Source organism: Felis catus, chromosome D1 (assembly GCF_018350175.1).
Source record: "Felis catus isolate Fca126 chromosome D1, F.catus_Fca126_mat1.0, whole genome shotgun sequence".
In the NCBI taxonomy this organism is placed as follows: Eukaryota; Metazoa; Chordata; class Mammalia; order Carnivora; family Felidae; genus Felis; species Felis catus.
This window is the reverse complement of record NC_058377.1, coordinates 43,095,619-43,120,783: the sequence shown is the minus strand read 5'-3', so window position 1 is coordinate 43,120,783 and position 25,165 is coordinate 43,095,619. Positions and strand designations below refer to the sequence as shown.

Genomic DNA, 25,165 nt, shown 5'->3' with positions numbered 1-25,165 from the left:
TTGTGTTTGTATTTTCATTGGCTCCCACATGCTTTTAAAATTCCTCTTTAATTTCTTGGTTAACTCATTCTTTACTAGGATGTTCTTTAAAATCCAAGTATTCATGGTCTTTCCAAATTTTCCTGTGGTTGATTCTAGTTTCATAGTGTTGTGTTCTGCAAATATGCAAGGTGTGAACTTGATCTTTCTGTATTTGTTGAGGGCTGCTTTGTGACCCAGTTTGCGGTCATTTCTGGAAAATGTTCCATGTGCACTTGAGAAAAGTGTGTATTGTGCTGTTTTAGGATGAAATGTTCTGAAAATATCTATCTGTTAAGTCCATCTGGTCATTCAAAGCCATTGTTTCCTTGTTGATTTTCTGTTTAGACGATCTGCCCATTGCTGTAAGTGGGGTGTTGGGGTGTTGAAGCCTCCTACTATTATGGTATTATTAGCAGTGAGCTTCTGTATGTTTGTGAATTAATTGATTTATATATTTGGGTGCTTCACACTTGGGGCATAAATGTTTACAATTGTTAGAACTTCTTGGTGGATAGGCCCCATAATTATGATAATAATGCCTTTCTTCATCTCTTGTTACAGACTTTATTTTAAAATCTAGATTGTCTGATATAAGTATGGCTACTCCAGCTTTCTTTTGATGACCATTAGCATGGTTTTCCTTCCCCTTACTTTCAACGTGAAGGTCTTTAGGTCTAAAATGAGTCTTTTGTAAGCAGCATATATATGGATCTTGTTTTCTTATCCATTCTGATGCCCCATGTTCTTTTTATTGGAGCATTTAGTCCACTGACATTTAGAGTGAGTACTGAAAGATATGAAGTTAGTGACATTGTGTTGCCTGTAGAGTCGGTGTTTCTGGTGATGTTCTCTGGTCCTTTGTACTCTTTTATGCTTTTTGTCTTTTTTGTTTTGTTTTGTCTTTTCTCCATTCAACAGTCCCCCTTAAAATTTCTTGCAGGGCTGTTTCAGTGGTTGCAAACCCCTTTAGTTTTTGTCTAGGAAACTCTTTATCTCTCTTGTATTGTGAATGACAGCCTTGCTAGATAAAGAATTCTTGCCTGCATATTTTTCTGATTCAGCACATTGAATATATCCTGCCACTCCTTTCTGGTTTGCTGCGTTTCTGTGGATAGGTATGCTGATGACCTGATTGTCTTCCCTCATAGTTTAAGGACTTTTTTCCCTTTGCTGCTTTCATCATTATTTCTTTGTCTTTGTATCTTGTGAATTTGACTATGATATGCTTTGGTGATTTGTTCACATAAACTTTCTGCCACTTTTTCTCTCTCTTCATCTTTGGGGACTCCTATGATTTAGATGTTATTCCTTTTTATTAAGTCACTGAGTTCTCTGAGTCTTTTATCATGCTCTTTTGCCTTTGTTTCCCTTTTTTTCTCTGCTTCCCTATTCTCCATAATTTTATCTTCTATATTGCTGATTCACATATTTCATTCATCCATCCTTGCCATCCTGGCAGCTATTCGAGACTGCATCTCAGTTATAGCATTTTTAATTTTATCCTGACTAGATTTTACTTCTATATCTGCAGGAAGGGATCTATGCTTTTTTCAACCCCAGCCAGTATTATTATTGTGTTTCTAAATTCTGGTTCAGACATCTTACTTATATATGTGTTGATTAGTCCCCTGGCTGTCATTTCTTCCTGTTCTTTCTTTTGGGGTGAATTCTTTCATTTTGTCACTTTGGAGATAAAATAAAAAATAAAAATTCAAAAATGGAAACCAAAACATAAAATCCAATAAAGCAAGCTATGTTCTAGGTGTATTTTGGTCTGCTTGTTGAAAGGAGTTTGATAGAATAGAGAAAAAAGGAAAAAAAAAAGTATGAAAAAAATTAAAAATTAAAAAAATACAATAAAATCATATAAAATGAAATTGAATAAGAAATTAAAATAAAAATAACATAAAAAAGAGAAGAAAAATAAACTTTCTCTGTATCTGAGAATGAGGAAGAAAGGAAAGAAAGAAAAAATAATAATTTAAGTAAAAAACAGAAGCAAAGAAAATGAAACCTGAATGAAGTTACATCCAGTTTCCCCTAGAACTGATACTATGAAGCCCTCTATAGTCAGTACACAGGTTGAGTGACTTGTTCTGGTCTTCTAAGGGATGTGCTTGGAGGGCACAGTTGGGCGTGCTTGGTGTAACAGCTCCATTCTCCACTAGGTGGCACTGCTTTGCTTACTGGGGTGGATCAGCGTAGCGCACACGCATATCTGCACATGCCTGTGTGCAGGAGAGGTGAAAATGGCTTCATCCAGCTTCCTAGTCTCTGACACAGGAACTTTGCACTGTCACTGACCCACGATCAAGTACCCCTCCTTTGTCTCTGGCCTCTGTCCACTCTCCGCCTCTACCCTGTCCATGTCTAAGCTGTCTGCCTGCCAGGCCTCACCTCCCCCTATAGTTTTATTTCAGATGTGGTTGTGTTTCAAAACCCCATACTTCAGAGACCCTGCAGCTTGGACCTGTGCCAACTCTCTGGGGGGAGTGTCTCATTGAGCAATGGCCAGGTGCCGGCTTGCCTCAAAAAATGTTTGATCACACAATGGCAGAGGTTCAGAGATTATGGCAAACTGCAGCACACAACCTGCAGAAGGTTTTGCCACACTCTGGTGTCTTTGTCCCAATATCAGCAAATGTAGCTGCTGTCTGTGGTCTGCTGGGACCTTTGTCTGCCAGAAGGCCATATGGCCTCTACCAAATGCACTCCAAGCAGAGGAACCACTTCTCTCCATGCAGCAGTTGGACTCCTCAGACCCTGCTGCCTGCTCCTTGGGATTCCCCCTACTTCCTCACCAGAGAACTGCCAGGCACTGATCTCTGAAACTTTAGACTTTGTGCTCCCCTGTTTATAGAATCCTGGTGGTATTGAAACCCTCTCCTTTCTTCCCATCAATGGTTTTGGAGAACAGATTTCTTGTTCAGTCCCCTGAGAGTGTTTTCACTCTTTTTCTCTATTTCTCTCCAGCTACTTCTGGGGGAGTGTTTTTCTTGCACCATCCTGGGGCACCACACTCTGCCCCTTTCCCTTTTCCTGCCCTCTCTTTGCAAAAACAGCTCCCTATCCTCTGTGGGTTTTCTCTACCAGTTCACTTCTCCACACTGTGTTCCTCCTGAGTTCTGTGGTTCAGGTTATGCAGATTGTTGTGCTAATCCTCAAATCAATTTCCTACATATTCAAAACAGTTTGGGGCTGATCTGGCTGCATCTCAAGGATGAAACAAGCTCAGGATCTCCATGCTGCTCTGCCATCTTACCACCTCCTCCTATACTCAACCATCTTTAAGAGACAGACGCAACATACAGCAATTTCCAAGTTTCTTGAACGATATCCTACTCTGCATGTGTATGCTTTGCACATGACACAGAGTCAGAGAGACACGAGACAAGAGAGTATTCTCTCTTCTTTTCAGTAGACTGTTTTTCAAAGTAGTTTTAGGTTTACAGCACAGTTGAGCAGAAAAGTATAGAGAGCCCTCACAGACTGCCTGTCCCCATATGCATATAGCTTCTCCACTATCAACATCCCCACCAGGGTGGTACATTTGTTACAATTAGGAATCTATATTGACACATCATCATCACCCATAGTCCATAGTTTACATTGGTGTTCACAGATGGTATTGTACATGGATTTTAGCAAATGTATAACAACATGTATTCACCATTATAGCATCATATAGAATGGTTTCGCTGCCCTAATAATCCTCTGTGCTCTGGGCATTCTTTTTTTACTAGTGTTTGCTGGTATGGCAGTGGACACATTCTGAGAAATGTTGTAAAACAACTGTGGCTTGTATGATTGAATAGGTAAAAAGCCTTGTTTCTGCTTTATTGAAACCAGCAAGAGGAACTGATTCAAAACATATGCTACTTTACTGTCTACTACAACTCCCTGACAGTGGACCATGTGTCTCACTTTATACTTTGATAGTACAAATAAACTATTTAGGTGGGTTGGGAGCTTAAGAACCTAATTTATTGCTCACTTATATTCAGTAAGTATTTAAAGGAAGGTTTACTTACCTTCTCTCCCAGGAATGTGGGAGTGTGCAGCATGGAGCCACATAAGAGTTTGTATGTTCTCTTTTTAATTGAATATCATGAGAACTTTAGTTTTAAGAACACAGGTGTTTCACCTGAGGCTAGGTAGTTTGTGAGGTATGAGCACTATTTCTGGAGTGTGAGGCATGTGTTGTGATCATGGAACATGCTGAAATAAAATAAAGGCATGAATTTTCACCTTCAAACCTGAATTCATAGAATTTCAGAGTCTAATTCTGACAAATATACTAACATGTATATGGGCATTTTTGTTTTATATGAATATCAAACAGCACCACAGAAAGATAATAGCCTTCCTGAAATATACTGAAGGCCTTTGCAGTAGCTATGGAATATCTTAAATAAATTTCAATTCCAAAGAACGGTAATGGGGAATATTTTGTCAGTATGGTTCAATCTTAGTTTTCAGAAGGTTCAGAGAAGTAGAAAGATAAGAGCACTAAACGTGGACATGGGCATGTGAATACTTTCCCTAGCTACCTGATGCGGAGCAGATACTAACTCCTTTTCAGTTCTCTGTCTTTATGAAAGGAGGAGGTTGGATCAAATGATCTTTATGTCTTTCTATTCTTTTTTTTTATGTTTATTTATTTTTGAGAGAGACAGAGAGACAGAGAGAAGGAGAGAGAAAGACAGACAGAAGGAGCCAGGGAGGGGCAGAGAGGGAGGGAGGGAGAGAGAGAGAGAGAGAGAGAGAGAGAATCCAAAGCAGACTCCAGGATCCAAGCTGTCAGCCCAGAACCCAACATGGGGCTCGAACTCATGGACTGTGAGATCATGACCTGAGCTGAAGTCAAATACTTAACACTTGTTTGTAATTCTATACCTTAGACAATAATAATAGGACTTGTGTATCTGATCTACTAAAAATCTTCTGTCTTCCTTCCTTCTATCTTCCTTTTATTCTCCCTTCCCTTTCACAAATATTTATGACACTTGTCTGCCATGTTTTGGTCCCTATGTTGGGTGATGATGGCATCATGATAAATAAGACAAGGTCCTTGACTTTAAAGGGCTTTTAATTTAGTGAGAGGGGCAGACAAGTGGATTGGAAATTATAATACTGTGTGACAAGAGGTGTGAGGTGATAAACACCATGGGAGAACATAAGGGATACCTAACCTCATGGAATTATCAAAGGCAGATGTTAAGCTAGTTTACAACAGAAGGGCCTGGCCACTTAATAAAAGAGTGAAATAACTTCTGAACAGTTTGGTAAATAGCCTCTCCCTGCGCTCCCAATTGTTTTTCCTGACACTGTGGCCATTCAGGCTTCTCTCTAAAAGATCTCCCTTCTACACTTTTTCATGAACCTGTCAGTAAGGGTTAATCTCTGAACACTGTCAGCCTTCCATGATTATTTTCCAGCATTACAGCCTATGTCCATTCTGAATGCTCACCAGTGCCCAAGCCACACTTGTTAAATGTTTTGAATATCACCCTTGGTTCATTCACTGCCTCTTGAAGAACTGAAACATGAAATATACAAAAAGGGTGAGTGTGGGTGAAAAAGTGTTCCAGAGGGACATCAATGTGTAGACAGGTCCACTGGTGAAAGAGAGAGGCTGGGAAGTTTAATAAATGGAAAGTAGTTTAGTAGATCACTAGTGGCGAGTACTAAGAGAGAAGTAGTGGGAGAAAACTCTAGAGATATGGGCAAGATCCAGGTTATAAAGTGCTTTACAAGTCAGGCTATGTAGTGTATGCTGAATATAGAAGGATGTTATTTATATATTTCTGAAGATGGGACTACTGTGTTTGGTGGAGTTAGGAATGCCAGGGCAAATACTACAGAAAAGTCTAGATATCAGTATTGTATAGGTATCTACTACCTGTGATATCTGTGCCAAAACTGGTGTTATAAGTAAGGCCAATTTGCTATCCCCATACTCACAGAACTCTTTCCAGGGCATGCTAGAAACATCAATGTTTACTTCAATACCAGAGAAATAGCTATATGCAACACAGGCCTTTTCTTCCCATTCTATTAATCATTCTAGGGAGAAAGGGAGCTGGCATCTAGGAAGCACAACAAATTATCTTCAGATTTTAGTCATTTTGAAAATTGCATTTAATAGTGTTTTGGGGAGTGACCTACAAGGGCTTTTAAAAGGTTTTTTTTAATGTTTATTTTATTTTTGAGAGAGAGAGAGAAACAGAGAGACAGCACGAGTGGGGGAGGGGCAGAGAGAGAGGGAGACACAGGATCCAAAGCAGGCTCTAGGCTCTGAACTGTCATCATAGAGCCCGATGCGGGGCTCGAACTCATGGACTGTGAGATCATGAGTCAGCGCTCAACCGAATGAGCCACCCAGGCACCCCTACAGGGGCTTTTTAGACTGATATTTTTAACAACCTAGATATTAGTAGAGTGTAATAAATGTTTAATGGTTGCATGAGTGGATCAATAAATGAATGAGAGGTGGTAATTCTAAGGTATAACGTGGAAATATCTCTTCCCTTTTCTAAATGTTTCTCTACCCTTGGAGGAAACGCCATGAGCCTGATCCTCCTAGCTTCTTTTTTCAACTTTTCCACTCTTTGTGAAGAGGAGTGACTTAGCATTACTGGTGAGTTTTGGAGAAGTAACTAGGTATGTATTGCTCAACCAGTCTTTGCTATAGCTCCTGGATTCAGTTAGCACTAGAAAGCACTAGAAAGTATGTTTTCTGTCCTATTTCTTGGGCAGGCTCTTTGCTCTAGGGAGAAGGGGTGGTGGGAGTGACTTTCCTTGTTCCAACGCTTCCATGTCTTAGTAGCAAAGTTTATCTACCTTTGGGATTTGTTATTAGAAAGCCTGCTTGCCAGCATATATTAGTCAGACTTTCCAGTCTCAGTCATAAAAGTGGTAATTTGAACTCCATTTTCTGGCTCTTTTGTCTTATATTTGTATTGGTTCAGAGATCAGGTAGAAGATAAGAGGGCTATTTATTAGGCTTTTTTTCCAATGCAATGATGAGGTCTTCTCACTCAAGCCATAGGAAAACATTTTCCTGCTAAATTTAGAAAGAAAATTTGCTCACATCTTAATATGAAACATATTTACTTTTCATTTCATGCAGTTGTGTATCTTTTTTATAAATGCTTAAGATTCCTTAGGTTATGTTTTTGTTTATTCTGGTCTCTATTTCTGATTTTTTCTTTATTATTTCCTTTATCCACTAAATTTCAGTGAAGTTTCTTATTTTTCTAGTTCCTTGTGCTGTAATGTTGTCATTTATTTGAAGTTTTTTTCTTAATACAAAGCATCATGGCAGAAATTTCACTCTAACATCTGCTTTTGCTGCATCCCAGAGGTTTCTGGATGTTGTATTTCCTTTTTCATTTTGAGACATATTTTGATTTGCCTTTTGATTTCTTTTTTTAAAAGTTTTTATTGATTTGAGAGAGAGAGAAAGAGAGAACAGAGGATGGGCAGAGAGAGAGAGGGGGACAGAGGATCTGAAGTGGACTCTGTGATGAAAGCAAAGAGCCTGATGGGGGACTCAAACCCACAAATTATGAGATCATGACCTAAGCTGAAGTCAGACACTTAACCCACTGAGCCACCCAGGCAGCCGCCAGTTGATTTCTTATTTGGCCCATTGCTGGTGCAGTAGTGTGTTGTTTAATATTTGCATATCAAATATTTAATATTTACATTGTAGAGTTTCCAGCTTTATTGTTGATATTTAGTTTTTTACCATTGTGGTTAGAAAATATACCTGGTGATTTCAGTCTTCGTAAATTTGTAATATTTGCTATGTCTTTTTGTATGTGATTTAATCAGGGGTTCTTCTGTGTGTGTTTGAAGAAAATGTGTATTCTATTTTTCTTGGATGGTATGTTTCATACATATATCTTTTGGAACCATGTATTCTGAAGTATACTCCAGGTAAAAAATGTTCTTGTTGGGAAAAAATAATTTTAGTTGAGGGGACTCATTTAAAATAAAGAGAGCATATCAGAGGTGGGTGGGGGATGGGTGCAATCGATGATAGAGATTAAGAGTACACTTATGATGAGCACTGACTAATGGTGTATAGAGTTATTGAATCCCTATATTGTACACCTGAAAGTAATATAACACTCTCTGTTAACTATACTGGAATTAAAATGAAAATCTTAAAAAAAAATAAAGAATGGTAGTTTTGAACATTGACTCTGGAAAGAGCCATGTGTTCAAACCTCTGCTCTACTGCTTATAAGCCATGTGACCTTAGAAATAATTGTTTTCTGTGCATTTCAACTTCCTTAAGTATAAAACAGCATGATCTTAGAGCCTGTCTCATTAGATTGGTCTAACATTATATATGTAAATCACATATAGTAGAATATGGCACATAGTATGTACTACATGTGTTTGTTGTTGTTATTGATCCAGAAAATGAACCTGAGTTTGGAAAGACAGTCTAACTCTCCCTGTCTAAGCACTTTCCAGTTTTTTTAATGACCCATTAGTTACATTCAACCATGGTAGTAATTAATAATCTAAAACAAATTCAGTTTTCATGACTTGGTCAGGATGGTCATTTGGAATTTGACTTTATTAATCTTACCAAGATAAATATAAATATTGATGTTATATGAGTGGGCCGGGTCTTATAAAATAACATAAGGTATTTTTGCTTTTCTTTGTAATAAACTTAGTTAAGATATAAAATGAGAAAGTGACTCAGTTATCTGTCAAAAAATCATACTGTAACTATATGACCAGTCAAATTTTAGAGTTTGTTTCATTAGCACACTATTATTAATTTTTCAGTGTGTCTTTCTGTCCTTTGTCATAATGATGTGCTAGTGATGCTTCTTATGTTACTGAAACATGAAAAAAGTTTTTTGCAATATCTTGTATTTTCTATGTATTTTATGACCTTGAACTTCTTTGGCATCTGCTCTTTTCCTGGCAATGTTTCTCCATTTCTGTGATAAGGATATTGTTGCCCTGCCAGTGTGATTATTAAATAAAAGCAAAATCACACCCAAAAAATTCCTGTTAAATCATTAATGGCTTAATGGCTTTCTGTGGTTGTATATTTTCTAATTCAAGGATTCCAAATATATTTTTCTACCCAAAATTAGCAACCAAGGCCAAATATTTCTTTCCCTAAAAATTCTGAAATAGTAACCCTTGAACAAATTTGTGTTTTCCAGTCTGCAAGCAGTTCAGAGAGGCTTATACTGATATTTATTAATTATACTGTTTCAATATATTCTCAGAATATAAATATCAATAAATACAGAGGTAATGAAAAGAGTCATTAGAGAATATTATATGAAACTATGGATAAATTTGAAAACCTACAGGAAATGGGTTGTGTTCTAGCAAAATATAAATTAATAAAATCAATTCAAGAGAAGAAAATTTAATAGGCCAACTGTCAAAAAAGGAAAATAAAGAGAAAAGCATTGAAATGGTGATTAAGGAAATATCATTAAAAATGGAAGCTATGTAACTAATAAATAAATGACGAGTTCTAGGTTACTGAAGTTCAGAGGGAATGTACAACTTCCCAATTTTATGAAGCCATCATAACTTTAATATTAAAACCTATAAAGAAGGTAAAATCTAATTTATTGCTACAAAACAAATTTTCTAAAAAAGAATACTCAAACACATTGCCAAATAAAGCTATCATTGTTCCCAAGGATTATACTAGCATAACTCATTTCCTCAAAAAACTAGAGAAAAATGTATACATTTATATCATTAAAATACTGAAAATATACTTTAAAAAGAAATTCAGAAGACTTGCCTAATTAGAACCCCAATAAACAGGAATATAAGGAAATTATATAAATATGATAAATATTATCATAATCTAAAGCAAATATAAATATAAATATAATTTGTGAAATGTTAATAAATACTTTAATTACAATTAAAATTGTAATTAGAAAGGGATACCTGCTAGCACTGTGATTACTCACTATTATACTGAAGGATGTAAAATATATACTGAGAGAAAAAAATCAAAAAATATTTATAAATTTTGGAAGAACAAAAATTATTTGGTTTTTGTTGGTGAGTTGATTACATAGCTGGCAAACCTAAAATATTCTAGAAAAAATATTCAACAGAAAAAGAAAATTGGGAAAGTTATTGTATAACAAAGTAAACAGGCAAATAGTAACCATTCTTGCTATAAATAACCTGACGAGTTAGGAAAAATCCCATTCATAATCTAAACAGAAATCTATAAGGTATTTAATAAAGAATATGGGGAAGGAAATGAAGAAAATTACAAAAACAATAGCAAACAAATTATGTGAAAAATAGGATATTCTTGAATGAAAAAATTTAACATCACAAAAAAATGACAATTCTCCAAGTTATTAGAAATTTAATACAACAACAATTTGAATCCTGATGTGAGTTTTGAAAAAAAAAACTGGTAACTTAACTTGAAGTTTATATGTAATACCAAATATCAGAGAATTTAAGGAAAGTATGAAAATAAAAAAGAATGGTCAGAATTAGTTATAAAACTATAGTAATAAGTGCATATGATATTGCCATGGAAAGAGAAAATAGATCAGACAAAAGGAGAATAATCCAGAGAATCCTGAAATAAATTCTATTATAAAGAAACAATTTTTTAATAGAAAAATATGGGCAAACAATGAAATGGCCAGCTAACAAATGAGTAATTTTATTTGGCTAGCAAGAACTGGAAAAGATTCTCAAGTTCAATATCAGAGAAATAAATGTCAGGTCAAAAATGAAATAGTACTTTATTCTACCAAGCTGCCAGAATTAAAATGTACTTTAAAACCAATGGCTAGCAAAAACAAGTGGAGCAATTTTATCATTTATCACTGGTGAAAGACTTTTCTCATTTTATTGCTTTACTGAGAAACAATCTGGTACCATATATATATTTTTTAAATTACATTTTTCTACAAAGCAACCCCCTTCCTAGGAATCTATCTACTGAAAATAAAAACATAACGTATAAGAGTGTTTTTGTGGATTTTTCTAGAATCGTTGCTATTGGGGACAAAATACTGGAAACAAAATTAATCAACATCAATAAAGGAATGGTTGAATAAATTACACAGACAGAATTTCCCTATATTTATTTGGTGGAATTTTCTCAAAATCTATGGAGAGAGATATGAAAAATCCTGAGAAGACTGTAACGTGATGAATTTTTTTACGAAGACAACAATGACATCAGCAGGATGGTGGCCGTGAAAGCCAGAATCCACTGAGGAGTGTTTAACAACTCACCTGCCAAATCAGCTAAGCCCTGAATATAGATGGCATTGCAGCATTTGGCCTTTGCTGGTGGTTGATGACAAGCAGGAGGGATGGGTGTGGGAAGAGTCTTTCCTAAATCTCAAGCCCTGAACACTATACCCCACAAGCAAGAATGCTTCTAGGATGAACATTGAAGCCTATGGCATGGACCTGGGTTGAGCCCCACACTTGCAGATCTAAGTGCTAGCGGCAAACATTCAAACTAGCACTCTGAGGGCTAACGTGAAGAAGGTTCCCTCTGAACAGCAGTTGAACGTGGGTCCACTGGTCCTGAAAGATGGGAAAATGTCATTCTAGAGGAAGGGTGATGGCCTCTGTTGCCCTCAGCTGACAGAAAGTATTCAGATTTATATCCCCATATCAAGAGTTGGGGAGATGAGTGCTGCCAGGCCAACTTGAGGCCATTTGATTATTTAGAAGATTCCTGTTTAATTTTCAAATATTTCGGGGTTATTCAGCTACTATTACTGATTTCTAGTTTAATTCCATTGTGGCCTAAGAACATAATTTATACAATTTCAATTTTAAAAATTTGTTAAGGTGTGGGGCACCTGGATGGCTCAGTCAGTTAAACGTCTGTTTTCAGCTCAGGTCATGATCTCACGGTTTGTGAGTTTAAGGCCCACTTCAGGCTCTTTGCTGACAGCTCAGAGCCTGAAGCCTTCTTCAGATTCTGTGTCTCCCTCTCTCTGCTCCTCCCCTGCTCATTTTCTGTCTCTGTCTCTCAAAAATAAATAAACACCAAAAAAATATATTTTTTAGTTTGTTAAAGGTGTATTAAAGTATGGCCAAGAATGTGACCTATGTTGGTTGAATGTTCCATGAAAGTTTGAAACAAATTTATGTTCTGCTGTTGTTGAATGGAGTATTTTATAAATGTCAATTAAATCAAGTTGATAATGGTAGTTCTTTTCATGTCATTTACATCTTTATTGATTTTCTGCCTGCTTAATTCATCAGTTACTGAAAGAGGGATGTGTATCAAAGTCTCCAACTCTAATACTAGATTTCTGTTTCTCATTTTAGTTCAATCTGTTTTTGCCTCATATATTTTTATGCTCTGCTGTCAGTGGATGCATGTTTGAGATTATATTTTCTTAGAGAATGAGCTCTTTATCTGTGAGAGTGGTCCTTGTTCTGAATTCTTTTTTAACTGAAATTAATATAGCTACTCTAGCTTTGTTTTGGTTAGTGTTAGCATGGTATATCTTTTTCCATCTTTTTACTTTTAACCTGAGTCTTTACATTTAAAATGGGTTTCTTGTAGATAAAATTCAGTGAGTATTATTTTTTCCATTCTAATAGTCTTTGCCTTGTAATTAATTTATTCAGCCATTAACATATGAAGTGATTATTTATGTAATAATCCTCCCTTTTTCCTATTTTTTTTTGGTGTTTTTATTTCTTTCAAGTTTTTATTTAAATACCAGTAAGTGAACATACAATGTAATATGAGATTCAGACGTAGGATTTAGTGAGTCTTCACTTACATAAAACACCCAATGCTCATCACAAGTATCCTCCTTAATATCCATCGCCTATTTAGCTCATCCCCACCCACATCCCTCCAATTCTCAGTTTGTTTTCTTTAGTGAAGAATCTGTTTGATGGTTTGCCTCTCTCTTCCCCCCCCATGTTTATCCATTTTGTTTCATAAATTCCACATATGAGTGAAATCATATGATATTTGTCTTTCTCTGACTGATTTGTTTTGCCTTGGATAATATGCTCTAGTTCCATCCACATCATTGCAAATGGCAAGAGTTCATTCTTTTTATGGCTGAGTAATATTCCTGTGTTGTGTATGTATATGTATGTATGTATATGTTTGTGTGTATATACATGTATGTATGTATATGTATGTGTATATATATGTATATATATACACATACATATACATACATCTTTTTTATCCATTAATCAGTCAATGGACATTTGGGCTCTTTCCATAATTTGTCTATTGTTGATAATGCTGCTATAAACATTGGGATGCATGTGTCCCTTTGAATCAGTATTTTTGTATCCTTGGGCAAATACCTAGTAGTACAATTGCTGGGTCATAGGATAGTTCTATGTTTAACTTTTTGAGGATGTTCCATACTGTTTTCCAGAGTGGTTGCACCAGTTTGCATTCTCACCAACAGTGTAAGAGGGTTCCTCTTTTTCCACATCCTTGCCGCCATCTGTTGTTTCCTGAGTTGTTAATTTTAGCCATTCTGACAGGTGTGAGGTAATATCTCCTCATAGTTTTGATTTGTATTTCCCTGATGATGAGTGATGTTGAACATCTTTTCATGTGTCTGTTAGCCAGCTGTATGTCTGTTCATATCTTCTGTCCATTTCTTCACAGGATTGTTTTTTGGGTGTTGAGTTTGATAAGTTCTTTGTAGATTTTGGATACTAACTCTTTATTAGATATCATTTGCAAATATCTTCTCTTATTCCATTGGTTGTCTTTTAGTTTTATTGATTATTTCCTTTGCTGTGCAGAAGCCTGTTATTTTGATGAGGTCCCAATAGTTCATTTTTGCTTTTCTTTGTCTTGCCTCAAGAGACGTATCTAGTAAGAAGTTGCTACAGCTGATGTGAAAGAGATTACTGCCTGTGTTCTCCTGTAGATTTTAATGGTTTCCTGTTTCACATTTAGGCTTCCATCCATTTTGAATTTATTTTTGTGTATGGTGTTAAGAAAGTGATTCAGTTTCATTTTTTTGCATGTTGCTGTCCAGCCTTTCCAACACCACTTGTTAAAGAGACTGTCTTGTTTCCACTGGATATTCCTTCCTGTTTCATCAAATATCAGTTGACCATATAGTTGTGGGTCTATTTTTGGGTTTTCTACTCTGCTCCACTGATCTATGTGTTTTTGTGCCAGTACCATACCGTCTTGATCTCTACAGCTTTTTAATAGCTTGAAGTCCAGAATTGTGATGCCTCCAGCCCTGCTTTTCTTTTTCAAGACTGCTTTGGTTTTTTGGGGGGTATTATGTGGTTCCATGCAAATTTTAGGATTGTTTGTTCTAGCTCTGTGAAAAATGCTGGTAGTATTTTCACAGAGATTGTATTGAATGTGTAGATTGCTTTAGGTAGTATAAACGTTTTAATAATGTGTTCTTCCAATCCATGAGCATGGAATATTTTTCCATTTCTTTGTGTCCTCTTCAATTTCTTTCATAAGTGTTCCACATTTTTCAGAGTATAGATCTTTGCCTCTTTACTTAGGTTTATTTCTAGGTATCTTATTGTTTTTCGTGCAATTATAAATGGATTTATTCCTTGATTTCTCTTTCCGCTCCTTCATTATTGATGTATATAATTGCATCAGATTTCTATATGTTAATTTTGTATCCTGCAACTTTTCTGAATTCATATATTAGTTCTAGCAAGTTTTTGGTGGAGTCTTTTGAATTTCCTACACAGAGTATCATGTCTTCTGCAAATACTCAAAGTATGAATTGTTCCTTGCCAATTTGGATGCATTTTATTTCTTTTTGTTGTCTGATTGCTGCAGCTAGAACTTCCAGAATATGTTAAGTAAAAATAGTCAGAGTGGACATCACTGTCTTGTTCCTTACCATAGAGGATATACTCTCAGTTCTTTCCCATTGAGGATGATATTAGCTGTAGGTTTTTCACATATGGCCTTTATGATGCTGAGGTATGTTTTCTTTGCCCCTACTTTGCTGATGGTTTTTATCAAGAATGGATGCTGTACTTTGTCAAATGCTTTTCTGCATCTATTGAGATGTATATGAGATCATATGGTTCTTTTCTTTTTTTACATTTTTAAAAATTTTTTTAAAAAAAATTTTAATGTTTATTTATTTTTGAAAGAGAAAGAGAGAGTGGAGGCGGGGCAGTGAGAGAAGGGAGACACAGAATCGGAAGCAGGTTCCAGACTCTGAGCTGTCAGCACAGAGTCCAACACGGGGCTCAAACTCACTAACCGCGAGGTCATGACCTGAGCCGAAGTTGGACACTCAACCGACTGAGCCACCCAGGCGCCCCTATCTTTTCTTTTATTAATATGGTGTATCACATTGATTGGTGAGTACGGTAAAACCTTGGATTGTGAGTAACTTGTTCTTCAAGATGAGCAAACATTTCTAATAAATTTTAACTTGATAAACGAATGTCTTGCAATATGAGTAGTATGTGATGCCAAACGTTACATGATCACAACTGAGCCAATGGTTCTTCTCTCTCTCTTTCTTTCTCTCTCACTGTGGGATTGTGGGTGATCATCTCCCATACTCAGATGCTCGGTCTCAGACCATGGTGTTTGGAAGAAATCAGTGATTTTTCAGAACATTGGAAGGTGCCTGCAACTGGCAGTGTATTTTCAGTCACTTCAAAGCACCTGTGGACAGTCCTTTGCTTTTCCAAAGCTTAGGAATGCTTTTCTTTATTCCAAGTCAGACTGTCTGCAGATATAGACACCATCCTCTGCTGCCTTATTGCCAGTTACATTAAATACAGTATATGACAAGAGTTTTTATTAATACTGTGCTGTAGTCAACATCTGTGTGAGTGTATACAATGGCCCCTATGCAGAAAAACATTGAAAAGAAAGGTAGTAAGAAGAAGAAGATTATTGTGGTGGAAATTAAGAAGGAAATCATCGAGAAGTATTAATGAGGTATGAGAGTGGCCAAAAGTCCAAGATTTTACGAGAAGTCTACATTTGCATCTTGTTTGCAGAGGAGGGGAAGAAAAAGGCAGAGGAATCCTTCACTTCAAATGAAATTAGGAAGATGTGTAAAATGTGGGAAACAGTGTAAAATTTTGTAGAAAAACACCACCTGAATAAGGCTGTAGCAGTGCGAGTGATGAATCTGTTTAACGACAATGCAATGTCACATTTCTGAAATCTTCAAAAGGAGGCAAAAGTAAGTGTCATTGGATAGGTTCCTTGTTAAAGTTGAAAAGGAAAAGATTCTATTGAGCCAGTATATAGCAGTGATTCTGTTAGTGATAGTGAAAGTTATCATGTGCAATAACCCTCCTCTCTGTTGTCTCCCTCACACCAGCCACGAAGGTTTTCAAAGGTAAATGCAAGTTAATTTATTTTGCTTTATATTCTGTATTTTATTATTTTGTATTATATCACAGTATTGTAATCATTTTTCTTTATATTTTGTATTTTCTTTACCATTTTATATTACAGTATTGTAATCATTTTATATGAATATTTTTGGGTTGTAGAATGAATCATCTGAATTTCCATTAGTTCTTACGGGGAAATTCACTTTGATATACAAGTGCTTTGGATTACAAGCATGTTTCTGGAACAAATTATGCTCATGGACCAAGGTTTTACTGGGTTGAATCACCCTTGCAACCCAAGAATAAATCCCACTTGATCATGGTGAATGATTCTTTTAATGTACTGTTGGATTTGATTTGCTAGTATGTTGTTGAGAATTTTTACATCCATGTTCATCAGGGAGTCTTGGTCTGGTTCTCTCTGTTTTTAATTGAACATTTTATATAATTAAATTTTTTACCTCCTTCCATAGCATATCATTTATCCTTTAACAAAAATTTAGTGGTCATCTCAAAGTTTACAGTATACATTTTAAACTCACCTAATCCCTCCTTAAATAACACTATTTGGCTTTTCTGAATTGCAGGTAACTTAAAGTATTCCAAATTCCTCCCTCCCATGTTTGTGATATTGTTGTCATTCATTTCACTTACCCATCTGCTATAATTACTCAATATAGTTTAACATCTGTTGCTTTAAATAGTTATCTTTTAGATCACTGACAAATAGGAAAAATAACACATTTATTTTATCTTAATTTATTCTTTCTCTGATATTCCTCTCTTTTCAGTGTAAATGCAAGCTTCTGCGAGGATTTTCCTCAGACCTCATCCTGAGAACCTGGTAAGTTTCCTGAGAAAAGGCCTATGCAACTGTTATGAGCACCTTTAAGACTGAGGCCCCAGAAGTTAGCTTCTCGCTCTCAAGCTAGTCCACTCAGCCTCTGGCATTTAATCAAAACTACCATTTAAAAATTTTATCATTTAATGTCTCCAGCAACTTTTGTTCCAGATAAAGCAGGTCATGGTTGTTGTATCTCTGCAGACGTGCCTGTCTCTTCAGATTCTGGAATGGCAGTTTGCCCTAAAACCTCAGTTCTCTGATGAGTTCAAGAACAACCATTAACTATACATTTTGCTGTAACTGTAAATACTGAATTCTTGACTTCCTGGCTCTTTGTATATCAAAACTTTCACGGATGGGGCGCCTGGGTGGCGCAGTCGGTTAAGCGTCTGACTTCAGCCAGGTCACGATCTCGCGGTCCGTGAGTTCGAGCCCCGCGTCGGGCCCTGGGCTGATGGCTCAGAGCCTGGAGCCTGTTTCCGATTCTGTGTCTCCCTCTCTCTCTGCCCCTCCCCCGTCCATGCTCTGTCTCTCTCTGTCCCAAAAAAAAAATAAATAAACATTGAAAAAAAAATTAAAAAAAAAAAACTTTCAGATATTTCAGAAAGTAAAAAATGCAAGTTCCAGTTAATTTTATATAAAACATTTATCTTAGAATAAAAAGGGCAACCATTTCAGAGAAACGAAACCTCTCTGTGTTTGTATATGGGCTTATACGTCTTTCTTTGAGGAAGATCAGTGTGATAGAATGCCCACAAAGTCATTAATGCTGGTCATTGCATGTGGTTGAGACATTTTCATATTGTGTTTGTTAGTTTTCTTATTACAAAAAGCATATATCCCTTCTTTAGATTATTATTTTTAAAAAGTTGTGCACTTTGCCAGAAGCATTTACCATTTGTATTCATGAATAATGATGATAAACCTTTATAAAGAGGAGGGTTCTAAATGCCAGGTAGGAAGTATGACCTTTATTTGAGAGGCAAAGGGGTGCTCCTGATGAATTTTGAGCAGAGAAATGATATAATTTGAGTTCTGCTTTTAGAAAACTTATTTAGCTCCTATGTGTTGAACAGGCTAGGATATAGAGGAACTCATTTAGGGGGCTATCCAAATTATGTTAACAATGATGTTTTCTATTTGTACACTGCTTTAGAATTTATTGAGCACTATAATTTATATTAACTTACTTATTTCTCAAACTTCACTGTAAGTGAGGCAGATTAGAGAGTTTTACCTTATGTTTGGAAATATGGACAATTGTTCTAAGTAAATTAGACAGCATGCCTTGACCTCTGAGTTAGTATGTTTGACAACTGGGGTGTAAAGCCAGAAATTTTGTGCTCTACTTTGTCATGTATCTTCTGGACAAAACTAAACAAAAATAACCCTGTATTTTTATAAAGCTTAGAGTTTATAAAGTGTTTTCATGGAATAATCTTAATGAAGTGGCATTAATATAACTGAAAACAAACAATCCATACCCCAAACAAGCACACAAACAAAAAGGATGCTTGACAATATGCCTGATAATGAGTTTAAAGCAATGATCATAAAGATCCTCACTGGGCTGGAGAGAATAGATGAACTCAGTGAGTATTTCAATAAATAGATAGAAAATGTAAAAATGAACCAACCAGGGTTGAAGAAAACAGTAACAGAAATGCAAAATACACCAGAGGGAATCAATAGTACATTTGTGAATGTAGAAGAATGGATTAGTGGCCTGGAAGACAAGTTAGTGGAAAGCACCCAAGCCGAACTGTGAAAAGAAAAAAGAAAATATAATTAAAAAAAATTAGGCTAGTTCAAAGGACCTCTTGGATAACACCAGGAAAAAAAGTCCACATTATACGGATCCCAGAAGGAGAGGAGAGGAGAGGAGAGAGAAGCAGAAAACTCATTTGAAGAAATAATAGAAAAAAGAATGCTTGAGAAAAGTGAATAAATGAAGGAAAGTAGGAAAACAAACATTGTGCTGCATGACTTTTATTACACCATTACTTTTTTTGTGGTGGCTAGTAAATCTGTATTTTGCAGATGAGGAAATGGAATCATAAGGATGTTGAATGACTTGCTCAAAGTTACATAGCTTTTCAAAAGTCACTTCTAAGATATAAACCCAGACTTGTCTGATTCCTAAGGTAGAGGAAATCATAGCTATAAGGATAATGGTATTGATGGCTATTGTGTTGTTGTGATACAAAACGAGATAAAAGCCAAGCTTACTACAGCTATTGACAACCAAAAGGTCCCTTTGGTTATACACACTGAAGTTTTCATATTCTTTAGCAATGGAGTGGAGAAAGCCAAGAATCAAGCCTAGGACTTAAAAAAAAAAAGGATGGAACTAAAAGTCAGTTAACTGTCTAACAAAGGCAGGTTTCTTATACTGAGATGAGGGACATGGTTTGGAAAATCCAGGACCCTGATACATGGTATGGAATTTTTATGAGGATGCTTTCAAATGTTTTTATATTCTGAATCCTCTGAACCTGTAGACAAAGTCCACCTTCCTGATTAAGAGCCAACATACCCTGAAGAGTCCAGTTCTAGCACCTAGAAAGAGAATAGACATCTTGCTTTACCTTTAACTTTTATTACATCATTACTACCCCATATAGTAGATATTAAATATGCATTTTGTAGATGAGAAAATCCTATATGTGATTTTTTTTTTAGGCCTGATTCAAGGCAATTATAAAGCTTTAAGCTTGCCTGGCAGGGCTTATGGGGGAAAGCTGCCCACCCCATTTCAGACTTGGTACACAGCCAGTACACTGCAGTTTTCTGGAAGTCATTGTAGTCAAGGACTCAAGCACTCTGGTCCAGCCATGTTCATATGTATATCTATATTTGAGCCAAAGAGCCTCCACCAAGACTTATTTATTAGGGGGCTTTGGCTGAGGCACTTTTTTCCACTTTGACTGAGTACCTCTTTACTGTTAATCCTTCCTCCTCTGCCTATCCCTTGTCTATAGATCCATAAAGAGGTAGTAGTCTTCTGTTAGTAGTCCCTGGACAGTAAGACAATTCCCCCTGTCTGCACTGCATTCACCTAACACCATCCCAATGCCATTTTGTGGGGAAAAAATTCAACACTGGGGAGCTAACACCTCTTTTTTGCCTCTTGTGCTTACTGCTGCAGTAAGTAAATAAAGGCTTAATTTTTACTTTCAGTTTCTCTCAGTGTCCTAACTGACCACCACTAAACCTGATTGCATGACAAAATTGGCACAGACAGCAGAAATGTCAATTGCACGAAATGTCATTCTGGAATAGCAGGAGTAAAAAGCCTGAGGGTTCACTGGGCACCATTGGCCATGCTAATGTAGCTTTCTTGAGGAGTGCTAGAAGATTGTTTACAGAAATTTTTCACTTCTAAGGAAGATCACTCATCTTTCTCTTTAGCCCCTCACTCCCTAGCTGAATTTGCTCAGTGGCTCAAACTAGAAACCCAACCAAGGGTCTCAAAGAAAATTATGGAAGCATTTCCCTAGCTATTGCTTATGGTCTTCCTAAAATGGGACCAAAAAGTGTCAGATAACTCTCTTGCTGAGTTATGTCTAATGACTATTGCTATCTTTGTGCAGATCCCTGGTGTTAATGGATGTCCTGTGACAGAGCAGGTTACTCATAATTGTGTGTCCTGTGAAAACTCATGTAAAGCCCTTTGGAATTACTTTGCCTAGCAGCCCAAAGAAACCTTAGAGATGTGATTAGTTTGTCTCTTCATTGTCTCTACAATGAAGGGGGTCATTTGTTAAACTCAGTGAAGGATAGGGCACCTTCTAGGGTATGTTACTATAGTCTCCCCTTCAGAGTGTCCCATCAGAGGCCACATTGCTTAAGGGGGAAGAGAGAGCAGGGAGAAAGGAAGAGTGAAATACCCAAGATCCTCTTTCCTCAGATGGTATTATTTTGAGATCAAAAAGTTTGGTTCACTGTGACAAGTTCCCTGCCACTGATAAACATGTTTGGATTATCCTCACAGAGGCTATTACGGTTGATGGTTTCTTGGGTCTACAGTGAGTGATTGAAAACAACTCTGGTCTCTGATGAGACCATTTACCAGACTCAGATTGCTACGTTTGTCCATGCTGCTCCTGCTAGTTAGCCAGCCTAGTTAAACATCCTCATGAGGTCAAGCCAATCAGTCCATGACACAATATGAGTCTTGACTGGCAAATTCCCCAGCATGGAAAAAGTGGTAATGCCAAAATAGCAAATCTTGGCCACCAGAAAGAGTAGCATAAGAGTAATAAACAGACATGGTTTACTAGATGATGCAGGCCAGGGTTTTCCCAAAAATATATTTGCATTCGGTTTCTTGAGAAAGGGGTCTTAAAGAAGGAGATTGATGGGCTCCCTATAAACAAATTTGCAGCTGGGTACCCAGCCACAGAGGTGACTAACAGGTGCCTTGCTCAGTTCTGCATGGTAATGACCATGTGACTGATTCAGATGCTATCTTCTAATGATACCTCTTCTGGTGAATCTAGAGATGAATTGGAGAGCCCCATCAAGATTTACCTGAACTTCTCAGCTTTTAAAAATAAGACAAAGGCTTAGGTTAAGGTGTTCTGCCTCATGGGATTATTAGGGGTCCTATGTAAAAATTAGGGTTCTATGAGAAGGTGGGGGAGAATTGTACTTCTTGAGCCTTTGGATACAGTGCATAGGTGGCTATGGTCTCTGCAATCCTTGACACCAGGATAAGGAAAGAACATGTAATGAATTCTGGTTTTAGGCCTGAGACCACCATCACTGGAACCCTTGCCTAAGCCTGGCTAGGGACAAGTCCATTTGGGTCCCTACAAACCTCCATTGTTATGTATCCCACTACTGAATGGTATAGTTGTATTGTCTATGTGCATTATTGCTCATCTCAGCTCCCATACCTTGATGGAATTAGCTGCTAATAATCCTAATAGAATGATTGGGATCATTTTAGTTGGGTGTGTGGAAAACTGTGACCCTGCCTGACTACTGTCCCTAGTGTTAGTCTTTCTCAAAAACAATTATCCGTTGCTTATGGGACAAAAACAAATAACTGTCCTCATTGCTGAGTTTAAGGAAATCAAAATCCTCTGTAAGACTATTTCTGCATTTGAGAGTTCCATCTATCTTGTACATATGGCCTCTAGTACCTGAAACTCATCTTTGAATATTGGTAACTAGTGCCATAGTGTCACACCTTTGGCACATGCAGTACCAGACAATGTGACTATTGCCCCAGCCAAGGGAATTTGATGTATGGCAACTGATAACCATAAATGCTTTTTTTCCCCCAACATATCCCTCTATCACAACCTTGGTCAATTTAACCTTATGGGAAATTAGTTGCAATACAACTTTAATGTCCTTTCACAAGTCTACATAACTTTTTTGGCTACCTGCCATCACTGGGTAGACTGTGATCTAGAAAAAACGTTCCTTTTCCAGAGGGAGTACTAGACTTATTGATGACATCCTCCTGGTGGGCTCAGACAAAAGCACTGCCCAATAAGGACTGGAAGCCCTATTGATCCACATGCAGCCACACAGCTGGGGCATTAACACAGATGAGATACAAGGTCCTAGTACCCAAGTCAAGTTCCTGGATATTAGGGGCATGCTTTCCATTCCAGAGGAGATGACTGCTAGAGCATTAGTTATCTTTGCACTGACAGATAAAAAAGAGGCCTAGCAGTTAGTATGTCTATTTAGCTATTGGCACTCTCATAAACCCTGCATGTAGAACTTGATGACATCTATCTACCAGATTAGCAGAAAGGCTGCTTTGTGTGGACACCTGACCAACAGTATGCTCTGGAGACCCTCCAATGGGCTACCTAGGCTGCCCTTTCTTTTATTCCCATTGATCCACATTTACCATTTGAGTTAATGGTCTTAGCAACCTCTCAGTTCACCAATTGGAGTTATAGCAGAGGGATATCACTATGGACCAGCAATGCTATTGGGATTTTGGACCCTTAAGCTCTTGAAATAAGCTAAAAGCTATACACCCCTTTTGAGAAGCAATCATTGGCTTCTTATTACACCTTGGTGGGTACTGAACACATGACCCATGGCCATGAAGTAGACTCACAGTCAGAAATCCCAGTCATTCCATGGGTCTGAGCAGGGGCCTCAAATTGTGAAATGGTGGCTTTGGGATTCTCAGAAAATGGTACACACAGGAGGGGGAAAAGCCTGGCCCACCTGGGGTCTTGCAACGATGAAAGACCTCAGACACTATGGAAAGGTCTCAGGAATGCTCCTCCACCCCATAGGAATATAGTTCAAGGAGCTCTGTGTCTAGTGGCTCAGTAGAGACCCAAATATAGAGACTTTCAGGACCATACATGGGCTTGGTTCACTGATTGCTCCTCCTGATTAACTTTTACTAGGATTGAATGAGATGCAGCTGCCATCCAACTTGACAGAGACCTGTCTCTTACAGAGCATGGTGAATGATGCTTAGGATAATTGGCAGAGCTAGGACACATGGGTGGCTCAGTTGGTTAAGTGTCCGACTTTAGGTCAGGTCATTATTTCATGGTTCATGGATTTGAGCCCTGCATAAGGCTCTATGCTGATAGCTCAGAGCTAGAACCTGCTTCAGATTTGGGTTTCCCTTTCTCTCTGCCCCTCCCCAGCTTGTTCTCTCTCTCTCTCTCTCTCTCTCTCTCTCTCTCTCTCTCTCTCTCTCTCTCTCTCTCAAAAATAAATACACATTTTTTTTAAAAAAAAGGATAATTGGCAGAGCTTCATGCAGTATGGATGGCTATCCAGACCACCTCAGCAAATGAGCCATGCTATATTTTCATTGACTCATAGGCTGTGATTAATGTCCTGGCTGTTGGTTTAGGCCACTGGAAAGTCCTGGACTGGCATATAAAATAAGCTCTTTTTGGGGGATAAGACATTTGGATCAAAATGTGTTTTGTTCCGAACAAGCTTTTTTGTTATTCATGTCACTAAAAAGACCACTGTATTGATAAAGGGAAACATAATCAATGAGCAGACCCCTTTTGTGAACTAAATATGAAGAATGAATTGTTTTCTGCCCCAGAGCCAGCAGATGTGCAAGCAGTTGCTTCCTGAGTCCATGAGAAATGGAAAATGGAAATTCAGCCATCATCCTAGATAGGACCTAGGCAGATACGAACTACCACTATTAATCAGAAGATACTGAAATAGTGTGGAAAAGCTGGCCTGCCAGCTATATCCTAAGTAAGGCTAAAAATACTGCCCAAGGACCGCTCTCTTGAACCAACAGGCCAGGGTCTTCTTTATAGATAGATCACTGTGGGCCTCTCATCCCATGCAGAAGGTTCTACTGAATCTTAATTTTGTTTACTTTTTCTCCGGGTTTGGCTTCACCATCTCTGTTTTCTTCTGACTCAGGCCCATTATCTAGGCCCTAGAAAGCCATTTTTTTTTCTTGGTTTCCCTGGGCACATTGCCTCTGATAATGGACCTGATGATGATAATGGATTTCTAGCTCAAGGTGCAAACAATGGGCCCAATTATGGAGCATAATGATGAACTCTCCCTGCTCCATAAAACTTCCAGGATCCAGGGATTGCTTAGCATTTAAATGGACAATTAAAGGACACACTTAAGAGGTACATAGGAGAGGATGGGGTAAGCCCAGCATAGACTACGTATTTCAGGTGAGTAGTCTGGACTCTCAATGCAACAACTCCTCAAAAGGGTACTTTTCGTATCCTTCTTTGACCAAACTGCACAGCTATTCCTTCAATTGTATACTCTTCCTTCGGGATTAAAGATACCTTGGACTCCATGGGGGACTTCCATGCCACTGACCCTTTACTGAAGACCCAAATTGGTGGAAGATTAGGATGGCAATTAAACAGCAAGGGGTGGGAGACAGTTATCTCTTTCTCTATTTACCCCCTGGAGACAGAGCATGGGTTTTTGCCTATAAGGATC

At 37.5% G+C, this 25,165-nt stretch overlaps 2 long non-coding RNA genes across 3 annotated transcripts in view; one reads left to right on the top strand and one right to left on the bottom strand.

The window, feature by feature from the left end:
* The window catches only part of LOC123380449, a 79,151-nt gene that overhangs the window by 26,950 nt on the left and 27,036 nt on the right, over positions 1–25,165 (bottom strand). The window lies entirely within an intron of this gene.
* Positions 16,355–25,165, top strand: part of LOC111556599 — a 29,201-nt gene continuing 20,390 nt past the window's right edge. Inside the window, exons 1-2 of one of the 2 annotated variants that reach the window (XR_002736180.2) lie at positions 16,355–16,382; positions 17,172–17,224. This is a non-coding gene — a long non-coding RNA (uncharacterized LOC111556599). The remainder of the gene's footprint in view (positions 16,383–17,171; positions 17,225–25,165) is intronic. The other variant, XR_006586211.1, reaches the window with a different exon arrangement.